Source organism: Panthera leo, chromosome A1 (genome assembly GCF_018350215.1).
Source record: "Panthera leo isolate Ple1 chromosome A1, P.leo_Ple1_pat1.1, whole genome shotgun sequence".
In the NCBI taxonomy this organism is placed as follows: Eukaryota; Metazoa; Chordata; class Mammalia; order Carnivora; family Felidae; genus Panthera; species Panthera leo.
Window position 1 is genome coordinate 10,983,454 of NC_056679.1, and position 15,899 is coordinate 10,999,352.

General features: G+C 38.8%; 1 long non-coding RNA gene across 1 annotated transcript in view; it reads right to left on the bottom strand.

Annotated features, from left to right (window-relative positions):
- The window catches only part of LOC122225836, a 37,106-nt gene that overhangs the window by 20,632 nt on the left and 575 nt on the right, over positions 1-15,899 (bottom strand). The window contains exon 2 of the long non-coding RNA XR_006205422.1: positions 2,160-3,078. This is a non-coding gene — a long non-coding RNA (uncharacterized LOC122225836). The remainder of the gene's footprint in view (positions 1-2,159; positions 3,079-15,899) is intronic.

Sequence of the window (15,899 nt, forward strand, 5' to 3'; positions counted from 1 at the left end):
GAGCAGAGTCACAGCCTGGCCAGAAGGGGGAGCAGGCAAGGACGCACGCCAGGCAACACAGCAGACGTCTCTTCATCCTTCCCCAGGGAGGTCCCAGTCCGAAATTACAAATGTCCCTTATTTTTATGTTATTTCTTTGTTTTTAATGTTGTGGGTTGGAGGTTGTATTGTTGTGGTTTTTAGTTCGGGTTTTGTTTTAGAGCCCGTTCTGTTTATGGTCGTGGTGGTTCTTTTCTCAGAAGGAAAAAGAAAAAAAGGCCTCGCTGTCATTAAAATGGCAAATCACTCCATCCCCAATATTGCTGGTAGTTTTCCTGACCCTCCACGGCTGTCTTGCAGCCAGAACGGTGGGACGCTGTAGTGTCCTGCCCTGTAGCCGGGCTGCCTCAGGAGGATCAGGGGTTCAGGTCCCCGTGTTCTCCCAGCCCCTCATCCAGGTGGACTCCATACTGTGCCCTAGGGCACCTGGGACGTGTGTCTTCTCTTGCTGGGGTTGAATTCCTTACGGTAGAACCGGGGCCTGATTTCGTCTTTGTGGTCCTCGTGGTCAAGGCACATTTGGAACTCAAAAAAACATTTCCTTTATAATTAAAAATATCCTTTTATTAGCATAAGAGCAGAATAAATGCATTGTGGATAATTAGATAACGTATAGAGCAAAAGTATTTTTTGAAAAACACTATGCCGTCCCACAGTTTGTTGTTACCACCTGAGTATCTATCCTTCCAAACTTTTTTCTGTACATATCTCTATTAGTCTATCTGTCCTCCTGTTTCTCTATCTACCAATCCGTGTAGCTAGGTATTTTTATGAGATTATACTATAAGACACATTATTTTGTAATGCACACTAGTACACAGCTTATGTTTTTCCATTTACTAATCTCCACATTTTCACCTAAGTGTTGATCTCCATGTGAGGTTCAATAAACTCACTGCGTAAAAAGCTTCCTTGGGAATGCTTATTAAAATTCAGATTCCAAGGCCCTAGCTTGGATCTGCAGATTCAGAATCTCCAGTGTTATGGCTCTGGAATTTATATTTTAGCAAATGTCTAAATGCTCATATAACAGTCATTGATCTACAGTATCATGAGGGGACAGAATAGCTTTCCAGTATAGATACACTGCAATTTCTTTAACCAACCTCAAAGGTTCAATTTTTTGTTATCATGAGCCAGGTGATAAACATCATGAACATCAGTAAGTGATAAGTAGACAAGTTGAGATGGTAAACATTCTAAATCTCTGTAAACGTCAACACAAATTTAGTTATTAAGTGCTAGTATAAAAAATTTTAAATCCATGCCCAATATTGATAGAGGGGGATCTTTGGTATGAATACCAAAGCCCTAGGACATATCACCATGAAATGAACTGAACTGAAACTACAGTAGCAGCTTTTTTCTTTTCTTTTCTTTTCTTGTCTTTTCTTTTCTTTTCTTTTCTTTACTTTTCTTTTCCTTTTCTTTTCTTTTTTCTTTTTTCTTTTCCTTTTCTCTTTTCCTTTTCTCTTCTCTTTTCTTTTTCTCTTCTCTTTTCTTTTCCCTTTCCTTTTCTTCCTCTTTTCTTTTCCCTTTCCTTTCCCTTTCCTTCCCCCTCCCTTCCCTTACCCTCCCTTCCCTTTCCCCCTCCCTTTCCGTTCCTTTCCTTCCCTCCCCTCCCCTCCCCTTCCCTTCCCCTCCCTCCTTTTCTTCCTCCCTTCCTTCTCTTATTCATGGGTCACAGAGCCAAAAATCTGTGTGGGGGTAGATAGCCAGATGACGCAGGTCCCCATATTTGGGGCTCTTGACTCTGTTATGTGGACGCGTTGGCCAGCTTTGCCACTCTGAATCCTTTTGATGTCTGCTGACAGATTCTTTCTTGACACCACTTAACGCGGCTGATTAAGTTGTAATCAAACAACTCTGCCCAACCCTCATTATTTCATCCGAATATGTGTTGATATACAGTAGTTGGTCCAATTCTCCAAGTTCTTGGCTGCCTCAGGGGAAAAGTCTGCCCAGGATTTTTTTTTTATAATTATTTTTCTTCCTTTCAAATTTTTTTTTTTTTGTAGTTTCCCTGGTTTCATGATGTAAGGTCAGAGCAATTAAACTTGAGCATGAAGTAATTAATTACATGAAGCTTGAATTATAATTACGAATTGATCCCCACCTACCTTGATGACACCTGGTGGCAGTGAGTTTCACAGTGTTATGAAGGACAGATGGTAAGGCTCCATTTGGCCTGTCATGTAGGAGATCCAGGTAGTTAGGTTAAAAAATGCTTTTCATAGACCTCAGATGGGCCACATTTGTCCAAAAGGCCGTGTATGGACCTCTAGACACCATTAGGTTGATATATTTTAATCTCTTCAGCACGATGTTATTGATCCTGTTTCATCACAATAGATAGGGCCTATAAATGTGTTCATTTGTTTATTAAATATTTATTGAGCCCTCACTAAATGCAGACACCAAGCTAGGCACTGAGATTCAATAGTGAACAAACAAATACAGTTCCTACCTTCATGGAGTTTCCTACAAACACAGTAGGAGCAATTAACCTACACTTGGCATGTGGGGAAAGGCTTCTCCTATTATTGATGTCTGAGAAAATCTGAAGGACAACTGAGAACTGAGGGTAGAGAGGGCAGAAGATGTCTAAGGCAGAAGGAAGAGCATCTACAGAAGTCCATGAGACGTCATGCCATATTCAAGGAACTGAAAGAAGTCCCCCATGGCTGGACATGGGGCTTGCTTAGGGCTGAAGCTGAATAGGTAAGGCAGGCCAGCTTACCCAGGTCCTTGGCAGCCCTGGTAAGGAGTTTGGATGTATTAGAAGAACAAATGGGAAATCACTGAAGGTTTTTAAGAAGATATTTAACCTTTAAGCTTCGGAAAAGGAGACTTATAATATGAAATCTGGATGTAATGGGCACTTAAAAATGACCGATGCCCTTTTTTTCTGTGAGCTCCACCTCACCAGCCTCACCAGAGGAAAAGCACGGGCTCAGAAGTCAACAAGACGAGTCTGGTCTGAAGGTCAGTCAGGCAGATCTCAGAAGACACCCTGATTCTTACATTTCCTTAAAAAGGCTGAAAATGAAAAAAAAAAAAAAAAAAAAAAAAGAATGAACCTGCTGCCTGTGGCTAAGCCATAGGGAAGCCATGAACTCAGACTGCCAGACAAATGGCAACACCAAAGCTTTCTGGCAAAAATAAACATTGTTAATTAATTGGGGAGGCGGGGGCGGCGAAGGTAGGAGGATCTCATTCACAATAGTAAGAAAAGCTAAAATATACTTAGGAACAAATCTAAAAGACATCCAAGTCCTTATGGAGAAAATTACAAAACATTGCCAAAGAATATTAAGATATAAATCAAAGGAGAAATACATCACATTCTTAGATGGTAAGATTCAATATCAAAGTCAGTTTTTACCAAATTGATTTTAAAACTTAGTAACATTCCAATCAAACCCTCAGTAGGTTTTTTGTGGGTGTGTGGGAGTCTGGAGTTTTACAAGCTGATCCTAAAATTCATATGGAAAGCACACCAAAAAAATGCCAAGGATATATTTGAAGAAGAGCTATCCGATAGCAACACTTATTTTAAAGCTATGTTGATCTAAGTCAAAATAGTATTGGTGCAGGGATAGAAACCCAGACCAGAGTAGAGACCCCAGAAAGAAAGTCATGCATATATAGAAAACTTGACATATGGCACTAGATATTGGCATTGCAGACTGAGTAGGGGAAATTATCGATACTTACCTGAGAATGCATACAAAAATAAATTCCAGATGGATTAAAGATCTAAATCTGAATAACAAAAATGCTTGCAAAATCTCACATCATGGAAGGATTTCTCAGACAGGATATAGGAAACAATCACAATTGACAAGTCTGACTACATTAAAATTAAGTCTGTCCAACAGAAACTACAACATGATAAGAGACATAATGGGGGAAGATATTTATGTTGGATATAAGTGCTATAAACTAGTATCCAGAGTATGTTTTAAAATTATAAATCAATAAGATATAAAAACATAGCCTAATATAAAATTGGGTAAAGAAAATGAACACTATATACCCAGAAAAAATGTAATTGGGTAAGAAAGGAAGCTCAGCTCCCTAGTTATGAGGATGTAATGCATACGCCTTACGGATACCCATGCAAATTGCTCAGACACCTTGTGACATTGTGGTACATCAGACTCACAATCTTTAGGCGTTCACAGGGTAATACTGTGATCTCAAGCTGGGTGCCAAACTGGTGCCTAACTTTTTCAACTTTGCCAAAGCTTAGAAGGTCAGCAGCCAGGGTAATGTGGAATTTAGGTCTTAAGCCAAACCACACAGGGTTTTGGAGAAAGCACAATTCAGATGAAGACTTGTGAGACAGGAAAGCCAGGTCTACAGGACTGAACAACCCAGGGAGTGTCACAGCTGGTAGACAGCAAGTCACAAGAAGCCAGATCATGAGCTGAAATTCATGCCAGGTCAATCCTAATGCCCATTAACTTTTGGGCAAGTGAAGGCCAGAGCTCAAGGCAAGCCGAGCCCCAGGGGAAGGGAGTGAGTCAGAAAATGATCTAGTACAAACTTCTGGCCACCTGGCCACTTGGCCACCTCCATCCTTGTTACAGACCTTTCTTAGTCTTAATGAGTCAGTGGTGTCTCTTGAGCAAAACTAATCACCCAGAGTCAGAATTGGCAACCTCATCCTCCTAGTGTAGGGGTTTGTGGGTAATGCTGGCTGCTCATTCAACACATAATGATTGACTGCCTCATATGTACCAGCCACTATTCTTGGTGCTTGGGATACATCAACGAACAAAGTAAACAAAGATCCCTGTCCTCCTAGAATTTACATTCTTTTATCGGGGGAGGGGGAGGGGAAGGGACATTATAAATAATCAATATTTTTTTAATGTTTTAAATGTTTATTTTTGAGAGAGAGAGAGATAGACAGAGCCTAAGCAGGAGAGGGGCAGAGAGAGGGAGACACGGACTCTGAAGCAGGCTTCAGCCTCCTGGCTGTCAGCACAGAGCCCAACTCAGGGCTTGAACTCACGAACTGTGAAATCATGACCTGAGCCCAAGTCGGCTGTTTAACAGACTGAGTCACCCAGGCGCCCCATAAATAATCAAAATGAACTAGCAAATTACTTATCTCGGGCCCTACCCCAGACCAGCTGAAAAAAAGAATCTGTATTTTAACCAGTTTCTCTAGCGACTTATATGCTAAAAATTTGACAAGCACACGAACCTAGGAATCATTGGCTTTTCCATTTGCGGTTCCACATTCCATTGATTACAGTTCAGTTGGCTTTCTGCCAAATCGACGCCTTGCTGTGTTCTTGGTAACAGACAGTTATGACATTTCTTGGTGGTAGTGATAGGAAGTAGTTGTTGCGAGCAGATATTATAGGCAACACTTAACCAAGTCATTCTCAGTTTGGGACTGCTTTCTTTGCTATAAATGTGCCTATTCCTTATACTGGGCGACTAGTGACTATAATTAAGGCAACTTTAATGGCAGCAAGTGGTTTTGTTTCTTTACACACCTTGCTATTCTAGACCAATTTATTTTAGTTCTGGTACGTTCAGTTACACCAAAAAATATTGACTCCTTTGCTAAATAAAGACAATCTCACGATTTTCTTCATTTTAACACAAAGAGGTAGACTATGCAGTGAGAGCAGAAGACAAGCAGTGAGAATTGGCCTGAAGTGCTTTCTGATTCCACACTTCAGCCTCCACCATTGCCTCTTCCAGAAAGTTCTCGTCATGTCTCCCTGTCAATGCAAAACACCCATTCTTTGATATCAGGTTCCAAGTTGGTCTTTCCCATTAATATTTTCCTGTTCATCCCAAAATAAAGTAATTGTCTTTTATTTTCAACTCACATAGCGTCCAATGTGATTGTCTCTGTGACTCATTTTGAAACTAATCATATACTGACTTACGACAGCTCTTCCTCTCTTGCTTTGAATTGTCTTCCACATCTTATAAGCTGTCATTGAAGCCTTGGATTGTTTCTTTACATTCTCATACTTTTACATCCTATTTTCCAGGATAGATTTTAGATTCCTTAAGAACAAGAACTGTGTTCTTGTATGTATGTATTTTAATGCATTTAATGCATTGCCTCATACAAAATAGTCATTCGGTACATTATTATTGGTTTTAGTGTGTACTCTGCCCTCTGCATAAAGATTTTTCTTTTAGGTCAAGAATTAGTATGTAAATTATAAAACTTGGTGCTGACATCACACAGACATTTCCATTCGCTATTGGAATACAACTTTAGGTAATATCTTAAGGGTTGGAGCTGAACCATATTTAGCTTGGAAGGACATTTCTCAGGCTGCTAAGTAGATGTCTTTGACGATATGCTGGTTTGTTCCCAGTGTATGAGAGCGCAGGAACTGGGTTACAGTTTGGAGAGCAAGATAAGTGGCCTCTACTGTCAGAAAAAGCAGGAAAGAAATTTAGAATTTAAACTGAATGTCTTTAACTTTTAATATGGTGTTCCTTGTGTAATGTCATTACCCAACATTTGAAAGAAAGCTGTAACCCAAGTCTAAACAGCATCGCCATAAAAGCAGAGAGAGAATATGAAAAGCGTACAGAGAATTTTTTTTCCTATAGCAGAATGGAAAAGCAGTCCCATACTGAATGTAACACAGTTCCCAAAGAAATGGTATGAATCGCTACACTACCATGCTGAATCAGTTTATTCCTAACTGTTCAGTTTACCCATGAAGAGGAGATTTAGTAAGAACTCAGAAATTGAGTGATGAGGCTAGAGCTAAGATAAAGGGTTACTATCCTCACACGTTCTTTTTTTCTTCAAAAGATACACATTCTTACCAAATCCTTTTTACTTTTCCAAAGACGTTCTCTTTATATTGATGAAGGAAAAAATGGAGTATCCCTTCTTCAATTTATTTTTCACAGTTTAGCACATCAATCTGTGCTACATTGGGCCAATTGAAATCTTACTGGAAATTGAACAGCCAAATTTCTGAGGTGAGCCGAAGTTACCTATAGAACTGAATTTTGAAGATGGAAAAATTGAAACAAAAGCATTTCTAAGCACTAGAGAAAAGCTTATTTTGGGAAACACACAGGCTCATCCTATTCCGTGATTTTTTGGGATTGTTAATTAACTGTAAAGTTTCATATTGTAAAAGTATATCCCCTGTTCATCGAAACCAGAGTAAATAGCAACCAGAATTCTTATGAATTTGAATGATAGAAAGGGAGCACCCATGCTCAAAATTTTAAGAAATCTGGTTGACTCTATTTCCCAAACTCAAGCCTACCTAAAGATAGAAAATAGATGCAGAGAAAATGGCAAACATCCAAGTAGGATCCTATCACACCTAAACCAATCTTTGTGATCATACATTTTCTTCTCAGAATGAATTTGTATTTTTCATTTATCTATTGGGTTCTTCAAGCTGTGGATGTATTTATTCACATATGCATACCAGGTAATAGGTCAAATAGATGACTCTGGGTACCTTTTTGTATGATGCTTATTCTGACCTTTTCTATGAGTAGAAAAATTAATAACCGTATTAAAGCTGGTTTAATACAGTTAGCATGAACTCTTTTTTTTATTTTAATGTTTATTTTCGAGAGAGAGAAAGAGAGAGAGAGAGAGCGCATGAGCAGGGGAGGAGCAGGCAGAGAGAGGGGACACAGAATCCGAAGCAGGCTCCAGGCTCTGAGCGGTCAGCACAGAACCCTATGTGGGGCTCGAACCCATGAACTGTGAGATCATGACCTGAGCTGAAGTCAGATGCTTAACCAAGGAGCCACCCAGGTGCCCCTAGCATGAACTCTTATATGGACCAAATTTTTAAAAAATCTAAATCATGGGCTATTTGACTTGGGTAAGCATCAGCTATCTCTGAAATATCAAATCATGGCTCCATATTATTTGAAGGAGTTTTGCAAAAATTTGAACTGCATTTAAAGAAGGTTGTTTATATACTACAAGATATTTAAGATGCTTGTTTATGGCAAAGGTTTAAAAAAAACTGACACAGGTTTTACAGTCTACTTAGAAGAGAGAAGAGGAGTCATTGGAGGCAGGAAAAATGAATTTTAAATACGTACAAGGTTACTGTCTTTCTACACTAAATGGTTTTTAAATATTTATATTGCCCTTTCCTCTCCTGGAATTTAAATAATCAAACAATTTGACTTCCTTAACCATGCCAGCGAAAGCGAACCTGGGTGCTATGAGTCACAGCCATTCGGGGGGAGGGACATCTTTCCTCTGAATGAACATAAAGAAAGTAAGAAGATAGGATTGAAGAAAGCAATTACTATTAAAAAGACCACTTATCAGTAAGACCATTTCAAACAGCAAGAATCAATCTTCTTCCCACCAGTATCTATTATTGAATGCAGGAACCAAAGAAGGGAATTTTATCTCACCCAACAGGCATGCTTCTATGCAGGTTCTGGTATTATTCCAAGCCAATGAAGACATTATTGTCTTCATTCACTAAATACTTACTAGGTACCTTTTTAGACCAAGAGCTGTGCTGGCCCACAGTGGGTAAGAGAGACACAATCCCTGCCCTCATGCCGCTTTGCTTAGTGGAATGTTCTTTTGGAGGCCCTCTTAGTTCAAAGGGTAGGATCACCCCAATGCCCAGTGATTCTACACAGCGTTTTACTTTTTTGACTCCTTGAAATTCCCCACTTTAAAAAGCTCTTCTCCCTTGATTTTCTAAGATATTTCTGTCTTTAGGGGTTCTCTCTATTTTAGTTGCTCTTTCACTTTCTTTTTCTCTTAAATGTTGCTATTACTGGATTCACTCTAGCCTTGCATAGTATTCCAAATGCTCTGTTTTGGGGCAATCATCTATTTTCTTTGGATTGAGCTATCACTTGAGATGCCATAGACGGAAGACTCCTAACCATCCCCACCGCTGACCCTCCTGAGCTCCAAACTCCACATCAGTAATTGCTGAAGATTCCACATCCTGTCTTTCAGGTACTTCAGACTCAACATAGCCTAAGCCAGCCTCAGCCTGTGTTTTCCCAAATTGTTGGTGCCTCCTGCCTTAGGTGTCTTAATGGTGCTACCATCTCTCAAACCGGAAACCTTGGGGTCATCCCTGACTCCTGCCTTTTCCCATGTGGCTTCCCCTCAAGTCTGCCATTTAGTTTTCTATATCCTCATGGTAAAACCTCTGTCTGCTCAGTTGTCTACATCCATATTATCCTTGTCCCAATCTCAGCTGCGTCCGCGACACTATGCCTTGCAGCTGCTCTCCCTGCATCCAGCCTTCTTCTGAGGCCTCCCCCACTTCTCCGTGGCATGATGCAAAGGACCCAGATGTGGAAGTGGGGGAACTCTGAATTAGAATCCTACAACAGTACTGTTGTAAGAATTCCATACATGGCACAATGCCTAGCCCGTAAATCGTTTCTCCTCCTTCTACCACTTTTCTCCATGTGTTTATTAAAGTTCTCTTTCTAAATATGACATAACCATTTCATTCCATTTTTGGAAATTCTCCATTACCTTATGTCTTATACGTTAATATGTATTGCATGCATGTGCACACATGTTCACACATATCACTTATAATAAAGTAGGATCATATAAAATGTAATATTTTATAAGCTGTGTTTTGTTATAACAGATATTTAATAGGTATCTACTTTGAGCTAGGATCCCTGACAGGTATCTGTAGCAACCCCTCTTTGTACCCTGCCTCGAACCCTCAATGGCCAGCTTCTGTGGATAGTCTGTACACGCTATACCTTCATATCCTAAGCAGGCACTAAAAAATATCTCCATGTGTCCTCCCTTGACTTTCTCTGATGCCTCAGAAGCTCACTTTGCTCACACATAAGCACATCCCAGAAGCAGTCCTTGTTCAGTGGTGATGCGAGCTGATGGACGAAGCGGATAAATACCCCAGCCCCCTGTTTTTCATTAGGACAATTGGCAGGCACCCCTCCACGGCTCCTCATTAGGTTCACAGCAGGATTGAGCAGTTGCCCAGACTTAACAGCTCAACAATCATCCTTTATTGGTTTTTCGTCCTTGCGTGTCTCACTGTTCCCCACTCACTCCTGTATCCTTGGACCATCTCCCAAATAAACTTCCTGCACCCAAGTCTTTGTCTCATGCCCTGCTTTCAGAGGAACCCAAACGGGGACATCATCAAGCAGTTACAGATATAATTAAAGTGTGATGAGTAAGAAGGATGAATACAGGATAATGTAAAGGTATATGGCCAGCAAGGCTTGGGGGAAAGTATATTCATGTTGGGAACTGACGAATAAAGGAAGTATCTTTATTAATTTCTTTATGTTTATGTTGGGAACTAATAAATGACTGTGAGTTGGCCAAGGGAAAGGGGAAGTCTGTGAACATCTTTCCAGATCAATAAATGTGTATCTTTATCATTATTAACGTCTGTGTAGCCTTCTGTTGTACGTGTGCCCATTTTTGGCACCCTTCCCAACAATGGAAGATATCATTCTTTTTATTTTTTGATAATTCAGTCAGTAAAAAATTTCATTGTTATTTTATTTGCATTTCTGTGATCATTATTAAGGTCGAACATTTTCTCCATGTATTTGTTGGCTATTATTCATTCATTTCTGATGATTTACCTGTTCATGATGTTAGTTTACTTTTCCATAGGAGTTTATACATAACATTTAAAATATAGACATAGTCAAGTCTACTAACCTTTTTCTATAGTTTCTGTGCTCATACCATACTCTGAAAATCTTCCTGTACCCCAAGATTAACTTTCTTTACTAATCTGAGATTTCAGCTTTATCATATTCTGAATTTTTACTTATACTTGTATCTGCTTCTGGCTTTCTATTTTGTTTTATTATTCTTCCTGCTTACTTACGCTACCACAGTTTTTAATTACTGTGTTTTGGAAACATGTTTTCTTGTCCAGGAGTATAAGCCACTCCTTATGTATACAATTCATATTATACATAATATATATGTATTACACATATATAATATATATAGGTAGTTGTAACTTTTCATTTTGATATAATTACAAACTTAGAGAAGAGTTGCCAGAATGTTACAAGCATTTCTCCTATACCCTTTGCCCAGAATTACCAATTATTTACCTTTTGTTCTATTTGCTTTTTCATTCATATTATCATTATCTCTTCCTCGCTAATTTCCTGTATACATAATGCACGCACATGCATGTGCACACACACCCACCCACATGCACACACACACACACACACACACACACACACACACACCTTATTTTCAGGCTATTTGAGAATTAGCTGCAGATACAACCGCAGTGCAGATACCCTAAATATTTCAATGTGTATTTCCTAAGGTCAAGGGTATTTTTAAAATATTTCTATGGTGCATTAATTAGAAAAAATTAGGAAATTTACCATTATCTCACCACAGTCCATACTCAAATTCTGTCAATTACCCTGATACTGTCCCTGTTAGGTATTTATGCTACCACCAGCACCGTCGTCCTCCTTCTCCCACCTTACCACCACTCCTCTGCCCCCAGAAGTCCAGGATTCAGTTCAGGTTACACATTGCATTGAGTTGTCTCCTTACTGTCTTACTTTGGAGCAAGATATCCTCATTGTTTCTCTTTCTTGACCTTGATGTTTTTTAAAAACTACAAACCGATTGTGGAATGCTCCCATTTGAGGTTTGTCTGATGGTTCTCTATCATTAAATTCAAGTTAGGCACTTTTTAATGTTTATTTATTTTGAGAGAGAGAGAGAGAGAGGGAACAAGTGGGGCAGGGGCAAAGAGAGAGAGAGAGGCAGAATCTCAAGCAGGCTCCACGCTCAGCACAGAGCCTGGCGCAGGGCTCGATCTCACTACTGGGAGATCGTGACCTGAGCCACTTAACCACCTAAGCCACCCAGGTGCCCAAGGTAGGCATTTGTTTGACAGAGATATCACAGTAGCAATATTGTGCCCTTCTCATCATGTCATACCAAACATGACGTCAGTTTGTTGGGAGTACAGGGGATGTTGGCTCTGATCATTTGATTAAGCTAGTGTCATCCAGATTTAGCTGATTACTTTAGAATCATTTTGTTATGTTCCCAGAAAAATCTTTTTCTCATAGTAAATCCACCTGATGTATATAGATTAATTGGGGAAAAAATCAATGTCTTCTTTATTTTTAGAGTCTGCTTTTCTGTCCCTCAGTAACATTTTGTAGTATTTTTTTCTTTTTATGGGTTCCACAAATTTCTTCTTCAGTCTTAGGTTTTTAATATTTCTGACTGTGGTTGGAAACCAAATTTCTTTGTTCTTTGTATTTTCTGGTTGCTTATTATTATTATTATTGTTATTATTAATTTTGCCTAAGTAGGAAATCAGTTCATCTTTGTATATTTTTGTAACTACTTTGCCTATCTCTGATAGCTTTTATAGTTTTTCACGGCTCTCTTATATTTTATAGGTAAATAATCCTATTATCCTGCAAATAATGATGTTTGTCTCCTGGGATTGAATTCAGAGTCTATCAGTTTTTAGCTTGAGTTGTCACACTACTTAGCCTCACTCTCTTCATCTATAAAATGGGGATGGAAATACCTTGTATCACTACTAAGAAGAGTAAATGCAATAATGCATATAAACCTATTATTTAGCAAGAGATAAAGCTCTCAATATATGTAAGTTAGTTGTAGAAATTACAGTAAGCTAATCTTAGAAGTCATGGCACAGATCCTGTACGTGTCTTGTGAAGTTTTTATTTTTGTTAATTTTTTTTATTATGAATTGGGTCTTTGTGGAAATTTTTTATTTCAACCCATTATTGCTAATACATAGGAAAGCAGTAGTTTTTAATATTATTATTGTAATTAGCTTTCTTCCTAAAATTATTAATTCTGATGATTTTTCAGTAATGGGTTTTACAGGTATAAGTTCATATAATCTGCAAAAAATGCCACTAGTTCTGTATTTTCTTGTTTTATTACATCAGTCAGAATTCCTAGGTAAAATTGTTAGATACTATCAGTTTCAGATTTTATGGAGAATATCCATAAGGGTTTCACCATTTTCTGTAAGGTGTTGGTTAATTTTAGATTATGTATTTATCATATTAATCTTCTAATCTTACTAAACTATAATTTCTATGGTCACAGCGTGAATTTTATTAAATGATAGAAATGAGCACGTGTTTTCCATTTTTTTTTTGCGATCATGGATAGAAGTAATCAATTATTGATAGATTTTCTAATCTTGAGCTATCTTTGCATTACTGAAATAAAGTCTATTTGGTTGTAGCCTTCTTTACACTCACTTGATTTACTAGTATTTTATTAGGATTGCTACATCTATAGATTCCCAAGTAATATCAAACTATTGACTGTTACTTCACTTGTTTGTTTTAGGTACTATATGTTTCTGCTCTTTGTAGTAAGGATATGTGAGTTTTACTAAATAAATTGTAAATCTGAAAATCTTAACATCTCTTTCTGTTCTCCAGAATGACTTGAGTAATATAAAAGTATATGTTCCTTCACATTTGCTTATAAAATAATGTGGTACTAGCAGCTTTGGGGAAATTGAGTTTTATGTTTTATTCATCGCTATGCTTTCTTCCATAATGATTGGCACATTGGGATGTCCAGTCTTTTCTTAGGTCACTTTGGTAATGGCTTCCTATTGAGATTGTCTATTTCTTACAGATTTTAAAATTTGTTACCATAGAGTGTTTCCATCGTTCTTCATCATGCAGTTCCCTTTTTATTCCTAAAGTAATGCATTTATACTTTCTCCGAAGTTTAAGCTTTATCTTTGGCAGAAGTGTGGATCTTTTATTGTTTTTTTAAAGAGCCAGTGCTTATATTCATCAGCTCTATGCTGTTTTAACTCATTGCTTTCTGGCTGTATAGGTCTTCTAAATCTTTCCATCCCACATTCTTTAGATTTATGTTATTTCTCTGTCATCTTAAGTCACACATTTAATTCATGGATTTTAATTTGCTCCAATTTAGTAATAGAGATCTTGGTTTAAAATGTTTACATTGTGGCCCAGAGAGTCACAGATGTTTTGTAGCTGGTGGGGATTGTCCAAACCATATCATTCAAACTTTTTGTTTTCCATGTTGGGAAAGCAAACAGGTTAAAGGCTTGTTTCATAGCTAGCTAGTTGCTGAACCAAAGTAAGTCGCAAACAGTTTTCCTGACCCTCTTTTTCCACTGCACCACTCCACCTGGCTTCTTAACCAAAAGGACATGAGATGAAGTAGTAAGGAGAGATCATTTCTAAGTGGGAATGTGACCTGTCTGCCATTGCAGCTTGGGAAACCCCTCTCAAATGTCCAGAACTTGAAGTAGCCAACTAAGCACTTTCAGAGTACTTTTTTTTTTTTTTTTTTTATCTTTCTTTGGGACAGAGGTTAGTTTGTGTTGACACAAGCTCAATAAATAAACCTTCTGTTGATTGAGGCAGGGTGCAGGGCCTGTAGAGGGCGGCTTTGGATCTGGAGTTTCAGACATAAGGAGCCAGAGTCGCACCTGCCGGAAAGGAGCAACACATTCCTTAGACTACCAGGCTCTAAACCAGAGCTCCCAGATTAGAGAACTTCATTCTTCCCTCTCACAGTCCCAGCCTGGCCCTCACCCCGTGCGCCCTATGTGCCATCGGTCCATCATGACCCCTTTACATTTTTACCCCAAAGCCACTTAGGAGAAGGATTGCCATCTCCTTGAATTATATATAGTTCTCCCAGCAGAGACACTCAGCTTAGCAGTGGGACTGGGGAGAGGAAAAGGAGAAATGGAATAAAAGCAGCTCAGCGAATGAGCAAGGAAGGCTGCCTGTGACAGTGTCCTCTCTACCTTTCTCCTTTCTTGTCTCCCACTGTGTTAGTGAAAATTGGAATGAGAGGGGGCAGTGTAGACATGAATTCAAACCTGAGTTTTCCTTCCCTTTTACTTAGTTAATACTTGCATGTAACAGTATACTCTCTCTCTCAAAAACAAATAAATTTTTTTTAAATTAAAAAAAAAAAGAAAAATGGGGCGCCCGGGTGGCTCAGTTGGTTGAGTGTCTGATTTCAGCTCAGGTCATGATCTCGCAGTCCATGAATTTGAGCCCCGAGTCAGGCTCTGTGCTGACAGCTTGGAGCCTGGAGCCCGCTTCGGATTCTCTGTCTCCCACTGTCTCTGCCCCTCCCCAGCTCACCCTCTGTGTCTTTCTCTCTCAAAAATAAATAAACATTAAAAAACTAAAAAACAAAAACCCAGTATATATTGATGATCTCTTGAGATATAAAAAGATGGACTTGTGTATATGTACATATCTGTGGACAGATGCCTGCCTGCACACGTATTTTCCACACACAGCAGAAGAGTCTGAAACCCAGGGATCTCGTGGGGAAGAATCTTTATGTAAAGTGACAAATGTTTTCGTCATAGAAATAATATCCCCCTTCCCTGAGTGTCTGTTTTGCCTGGGATTTTTACATTTTGTATGAAATAATGCTCAGGGTGTGTTCTTATTTCCATTTCTTGCACTGCATGAAGATAAGGGGAGTTTTACTGTCGTCACCTGGAGTTACCTGTAAAATTCAATGCAGCCTGTTCCGAGTCAACCCATGTTTATTACAAGCCAAACAAGAACGATCTTGTTTACTCTTCCACAGCCACTTCCTGTGTAGCTGATGCTATCATTCTCGCTTTAAAGATGAAGACACAGAAACTCAGGGAGGTTAACTTACCCTAGGTCACAGAGCTAATAAATGCCAGAATCTAAAATCAGACCCAGGTTTTCTGATTTTCGAGTTTAAAATTCGTTCATCTTCCTGCCAGACCAAAGCAATTTCATACTATATGGTAAATTCCTTAAGGTCCAGGAAAATGCCTTGTTTACCTTTGTACAAT